The 6,929-nt window shown below is 52.6% G+C and overlaps 1 pseudogene; it reads right to left on the bottom strand.

Moving 5' to 3' along the window:
• Window positions 1-245: 245 nt before the first annotated feature.
• LOC143410738 (transcription factor COE3-like) overlaps window positions 246-6,929 on the bottom strand; it is an 84,068-nt pseudogene continuing 77,384 nt past the window's right edge.

Raw genomic sequence — 6,929 nt, forward strand, 5'->3', positions numbered from 1 at the left:
TGGATGCTTGGTGGGGAAGCCGTGAGGGCCCGAGAAGGCCAGAGCACCTACAGGGCTCCTCTGCCCACAACAGAATCTCCATGTGTGGATGACACAGGAGGACACACCTCAGTGGAGAGGGTGGGGACCAAAGGGGAAAGAGGAAAATAACCCTCGGTCAGGCTGCACCTAAACTCCAGTCTGCACAGGATTGGCACCAGGTCTGTGGTGTCCTGTTGTCTCCACAGAGTTTTTGTTCTCAGTGTTCACTCGCTCTGTGACAAGTCCTCCAGAGCACCCACGCTCCCCCATAGGCACCCATGCTTCCCCATAGGCACCCACGCTCCCCCATAGGCACCCACACCCATGGAGTCATGTTCTTGCACATGCTCATTACTGCATTCGACGATTTTTTTGTGAATAGTCTTCATCACTATGAGTTTTTCGTTCTGTTGTTTATCTAAAAACCTCTCTAAAAGAAGAAAGCTAGATGCTACTTATTTTGCATTTTCTATAACAAATAAGAAAGGTTCAACTATTCCAGTTGATAATTTTATGAAAGCACTTTTTCTCAGGCTCTGCTTCTGTGACCTAAGCCTCAGCCCCTAGCAGTGTATGCAGCAGGCCTGAAACCACCCCTGGGTGCACCAGCGGACCACAGCTCAGCAGTGCCAGGACCCGGCCTGTGCCACACATGCCCGAGCAAACAGCGCTTGTCAGCCATTTCCGACCTCAAGTGCCCGCTCAAGCCACATGTCCAGAAACAGAGCACATGGCGCACATGGCCCCCGCTCCCCCAGCCCAGGGCTTCTCACAGTCTTCAGAAGGGTGTCCTTCCCAAACAGAACTGGAAATAAACCCCCGAATGGGGGCCCTGTCTCTCCCACTACCTCTTCCCTGTGCCCCCAGGCACTGCCATGGGGAGGGTGCTGGGACCACAGACCTGCGGCACTCTGGGGAAGAAGGCATGCAAATTCCAATCTGTCTTAATCAAGCAACACTGTAATGCTTCTATTCTAATTTAAAAATAATTTCTTTTATTACTCTTAACAACTCGATGTGTTTCTACTGGTGACGTTACAAATGCCAAACTGCTCAACTGCCTCTACATGGGTTTCCCAGGTAGGAGATTCCAGTACTATCTTAATTATTATTAAATAAGCAAATGGTACACTATTAGACAAATATTAAAATGAGCATTGCACCCAGTTATTAATGTGCACTACTCGCTTTCAAATGCAGCAAATATCTCATTAATTTAATTTTCAGTGCCCACCCGTTTATATTGCATTTTACAGTCTAGAAGGCAATTCACTATTAACTGGCAATTACATACACAGTGATTGTTAATTCTGCTCCTAAGTGCTAGCCGCTTGAAAACTGTTCTCTCTCTCTAATTTTTGACCTTCTTACAACAGGGGTGAGGTGCACTGGGAATACTAAGGACTAGTATGGAAGCACTGGACATGTCATTTGTGACTCCTTCTTTTAATTCACCATGCTAATCAACTCAACTGCCACAGCCTCCCAAGGTAATTGTGACTTGAGAGTGGTTGAGAGCAGCAGGCGAAGGGGCTGGACAGGTGGAGCTCGGCCCACCACCCCTTCCTGGGCAGGAGAGGCTGACTGTGCCCACTCTGGGTTGACTAATAGGTTCTGGTTCTGAAAAAATCTGGTATTTCTCAGGTTACTGTAAACAGATCATTTAGGCCTTTTGCAAAGTCCCTCCCAGCCCCTACAGGCTGGCGGGCAGCCCCTCCTCTGCACACAGGTTCATTATCCCCTGGCCCGGTTGTCCCGTGGCTGGCCCCACGCCAGGAAGGTTAAATGTGAGGGTATCCCGGCAGCCTCCAGGGCCTTGGATGCTGATGGGAACCAGACGCCCAGGGATGGCGCCCATGCCGTGACATCCAGTGGGGCAGGCTCAGCTTTCAGCAGGGAGTGGCTCCCAGTGATTACCTCGTTGTCCCCATCAATTTGGGGGCAATGCAAATCAGACAGAAGCTTCCAGGTCAGACAGGGTATGATCCCACCTCTCCTCTGCTCCCTGAGGTACTGCTCCCCCCCACGTATCCCTTACACTGCGTTTGAAATGTATATTCCCACTAATAATTGGGGTGTGGGGGGAGGCAATAAATTAGCTTCCAGCTAGGAAGGGCTGAGCTGCAGCGTGGCCTCCTTCAAAGTGCTCATGCTCGGGAGGAAACCCCTGAGTCCTGGGCAGCAGGACCCTGGAGTGTGGCCCACCAAGCCCAGCCAGCCTCGGAGTGAACACAACACCATTCAGAAATGGAGGGCAGGCCTCTGGGGAGGCCGTCAGCTGGACCAAACTCAGCTTCCCTTGGGGGAGGTGAGGGACACACAGACACCTGGGGAGGGCACCTCTGGCCAAAGAGGGCATCACCTCTGGCCAGAGGACAACAGGTGGTAGAGACAGCTGCACTTCCCCACCCACTGGCCCCAGAGAGTAGGGACTTGGGACCACTGTCATGTGACGCCTGCCAACCAGTTACAGGCAGCACCTCCCCCTGCACACTTGCATTTGTTTACAAGTGTTCAGCCCAGGGCCTTTCTCTGCAGCACTGGGATAGGATCATCAGCACAGGCAACACAGAGAAGGGAGCAGGACCTCTCTGTGGTCACAGGCAACACAGAGAAGGGAGCAGGACCTCTCTGCTGTCATATTTTCTCTTTAAAAAAGTTCTCCACCATGACAGTAGCCACACAGACCTCCCTGCTGAAGTACCTGCATCTGCCAGGATCTGAACTCAGGAAAGAGTTTGATGTGAGAACAAGTAGCATCCTCCTGAGCAGAGCAAATCAGTCTTGCCACATGTAGACATATGCTCACTGGGTCCCCCTAGGCAAATGCAGGTTGTGGCTGAGACACAGAAGCTTGCTCGGGACACCTATCACCTGAAATACACCTGCCACAGTGCAGGTGCCACTACATGGCTCAGGAACAATCAATCGATGTCTCTACCTCCAGGGGGCTCAGGATGCAGGCGGCTTCCCATGGACCTAGACATAAGTTCAATGTCACTAATGTCCTTCATGAGGCACTCTTCACCAAGGGCCTGCCACGTAGAGACACTGTATACATTTTACCCCTGGTTCTCACAAAAACTCCACAAGGGAGGGCAGAAAAATGGGACTCAGAGGAGTAGGGAGACAGGAAGCCAGGTCTCACATCACCCAGGGGCACAGGGCTGTCCCACTACAAGACCTGGCCAATCTTTGCACAGCACCTGCTGTGGCTACAGCCTAGGCCAAGGCCACAGACTCAGGCATATGTGGGACCCCACCAATAAATAGTCCCCATGAATACGTGCACAGCTGTGGCTACAGCTCACATAGGCCAGGGGCCCCATGGGAAAGGTGCCAGGGAGGCCCTACCAGGCCCGAGGCAGGATTCTGACCCCAGCCACTCCCAGAACCAGGACGCACAGCGGTTGTCCTTTATACCCAGCAAAAGCACCTATTTGTTGGAGTATGCAAAGGTTTCTCAAGTTACAATGCGGTTCTGTTCCGATATGCCTGAAAGTTTTTATAAGTTGAAAATGCCCTACGTGTAAATTCCTCAAATACACCTAACCCACCACCACGCCTCACAATTAGCCTCGCCTACCACAAATGTCCTCTGAGTATTTATATGAGCCTACTGTTGGGCTAAATCGTCCAACACAAATTCTATTTGATAATCAAGTGCTGAGTAGCTTGGGTAACTTACTGACCATCATGCTTGAGGAGGAGACGCAGACTGGTGACCTGGGGACACTGTGACACACAGTGCAAAGTTGAAGACTCTTATGTTGAGCATTGTAAGTTGGGGACTGTCTGATAAAAGCATTTAAAAGATGCCTCAATTTTATAATCTCTCACTTTGATATGTCTTTTTTAATACACTGGGGGGCTCAGAATCTGGAGAAGTCAATCTCTCTCATCTCTGGATCTTGCAGGGAGCCCCAGAGGTGACAAGGCATATGAAGCCCTGTCAGCTATGCCTGCTGCCCCATGTCATTCAGCAGTTCTGGGCCCTGCTCCCCAGTGGGCTGGTCCCATGGGAGGATATGACCCCTAGCATGGGCAAGCCTTGTATCCCACACTGACCACATAGAGGTACTGGACTGTGGGTACCTGGTGCCTCCAGGGACCCAGCCCAGGAATGCCTGTGGGGTCCCTGTGGTCTGGGGAGGGGTAGCCTTATATATTGTCTCCTGTGCTCCTGGAAAGGGAGGAGACTGAGTAACTGCCATGACCCTCCCTTGGCTGCAAAGGCAGGGGCTTCAGCACCCTGTGTTACACCTTCCAGAGAGGGGACAGCACACCAGAGGGAGACGAGGCCTCTCCAGGGCACCTTCAGATGGGGCAGAGCAGGTGTCAAGCCCAGTGCCCCCTGCTGTCCCCTGCCATGGACCTTGCAGCCACCAGGACACAGGTGTGGTTACCTGCCACTGCACACATACACTCCAAGGCCAGGAGCAGTCAACGAGTACTCGCCCATTCTCCCTTCACTGGGCTTTGGCAAATACTGTCCAGAGCCAGAAGCCTTCCTCTAGTGTCACAGCCTGTGGAGCTGCCTGGGACTAGAACCCAGGATGCAGACACACCTCCAGGAGAAGTTTGCTCATGGCACTTCTCAAACAGATTGTGTCAATTGAGCACTTATGTGGCAAAGCCTTGTGTAAGACAGCCTTGAACCAAACATGGGGACCACAAGGGCCGCCCTTACTGCTGCCCTGAGCTTGCCCAGCACCTTCGAAGAATACAGAACCCCTTCAAGCAGGACCCTGCAGGGTCTAGGACCCCAGATCAGAGCAGGGACCCAACTCACACAGAGGCTCCTGTTTGCTGGGTGTGTAACAGGCGTCTGAGTCCGAATTTGGGCAGCTACACAGTGGCAACATCACAAGGCAGAGCTGGGGAGATGAGGTGGGCAGAGGACCCTAGCATGCAGGTGGGCACGCAGGCCACTGTTCTGATGGAGTAGGGGCTACTGCTGTTACTGACAGTAGTCCCTCCACCACTTCATCTTATGGGGTGTGTGGGAGGCTATGGCCCACAGAGGGGATTGGTACCAAGGTCACGTGGCTGCAAGTGCTATACACGGAATACTGCACAATTTTGGGTGAAGACACGGGCACCACACATTTAACACAACCAGCATAGGCCCACAGGGCTTACAGGTCCTCCTAGGCCTGCACCTGCCCCCAAGACCCCAAGATGCCCTCCCAAGAGTCTCCTTCTGGGGAGAAGCACCCACACTGCTCCACAGGGGCTGGAGCCATGAACTCACCGGTGTAGACAAAGCACCCAGGAGAGCCTTTGCAGAACTGCTTGGACTTGTAGGAGAGGGTGTCTTCAACAACTCCAGGGATGTGCCGCGGCGGGGTCTGCACCCGGATGGCACGGGGCAGAAACCACACAGGAACAGGCGCTCAGTGGCGCTGGCCCTGAGAGGCGAACAATTGCCAGTTGGATATAATTACCAAAATGACCACAAATTGGACCGTCGTCTTGGAATGCTCCCTTCTAGCTGTCACCCAGAGAGTTGGGGCCTATGGTTCTTTAAGAAAAATATCTGCAAACAATCCCGGGTTTAGTTTGCAGGAAAGGCCACAGGGCATCATTCATAGGAAAATTGCTACCACATGTCTTCTCAGACCTGCCTCCAGTAATTCCAGCACTAATTGTTCCCGGACACTACGGCAGGCTTAAAACCCCAGAGCTGCAGAGTGAGGGGCACCCGTACCCACCCACAGGAGAAGCCCCCTCCACAGGAGGAACCCCCCACCAAAGGGAACTTCGCCGTAGGTGCCTGGCTTCCACCCACCCCTGGCGGCCAGCAGGGAAGTCGGCAGAGGCAGCGACAGCCCAAAGGCTTACCTCACTCCACACCAACATAGTTCCGAACACAACTTGTAGACCGTCAAAGAAGTTGTCTCCGATTATGATCACGGTGGCGCCCCCCGTGGTCCAGCCTTCACTCGGACTGATGGCCTTGATGCACGGAGTGGCTGCTCGCACAAGACAGAGAACAGGGACCTCAGCACCCTGACCCGCCACGCCAGCTGCCGCCGGCCGCGAGTCCTGCCAGCCCGCCACAGGAGGAAAGGCGGGCCTTCCTCCAGGCGGCTCACAAAGGGCAATTGTAGATCAGCATGCTGATGTGTTTAAAGTAAACTATTAAATGTTTTATAAAGCAAAGGCCGAGCTGCAGAATACTAGTGAGCAAGAAAAAAATGGCTTGATATAGCAAATTATGTGTCAGGGCAAATATGAATATTACAAATGATTAGGCATTGCATGCATGTGGCATGTCGATTTATCTGCTTTGCTGTACAGATCTAAGCAGAGTCAATCAAAAGGTTGTTGAAGGAGATGGAAGAGCAAATGCCTCACATTTCGATTCCTCATAAGCAGCTAATTGGGTTGGGTTTTTTCATCTGTGAACTTTGCCTTTTGGTTCAAAACTTCATTTTCCTCTGTCACTCCACAATTACTACTTTTCACTTTTCATCAGGAAAAAAAATCAAAAGCACTATATTAATACTTTTGTCAAAGGAACACATTTTACATCTAATATTGTTTGTCGACAGGGATCCCTGAGCCTCTGGCCTGACCTCTCTTTGTCTTGGGAGCCCTCACATTTGCATGAGTTATTACAATGGTGCTGCTGAGCGGCCACGGAGGCAGCCCTGCTGAGGGGTGGGGCACAGGCAGCAGAAGGAGGTGCAGGGGGAGGGGGCCAGGAGGCTGCAGCCCCAAGATGGGCAGGCAGGAGGCCCAGCAGGCTCGCAGCAGCCTTGAGAAGGAGTCCGGCTGAGGCTGCGGGCCTCGCGGAGGCCAGCTTTGTTCTTGGCTTTGATCAGCCCTTCCTTTACACGGTGTTGGCGGACCTTTTGAACTGCCTCTGATGGCCTCTGCACACAGATCCGTGCACAGAAGAA

Source organism: Callospermophilus lateralis, chromosome 11, assembly GCF_048772815.1.
Source record: "Callospermophilus lateralis isolate mCalLat2 chromosome 11, mCalLat2.hap1, whole genome shotgun sequence".
NCBI lineage: Eukaryota > Metazoa > Chordata > Mammalia > Rodentia > Sciuridae > Callospermophilus > Callospermophilus lateralis.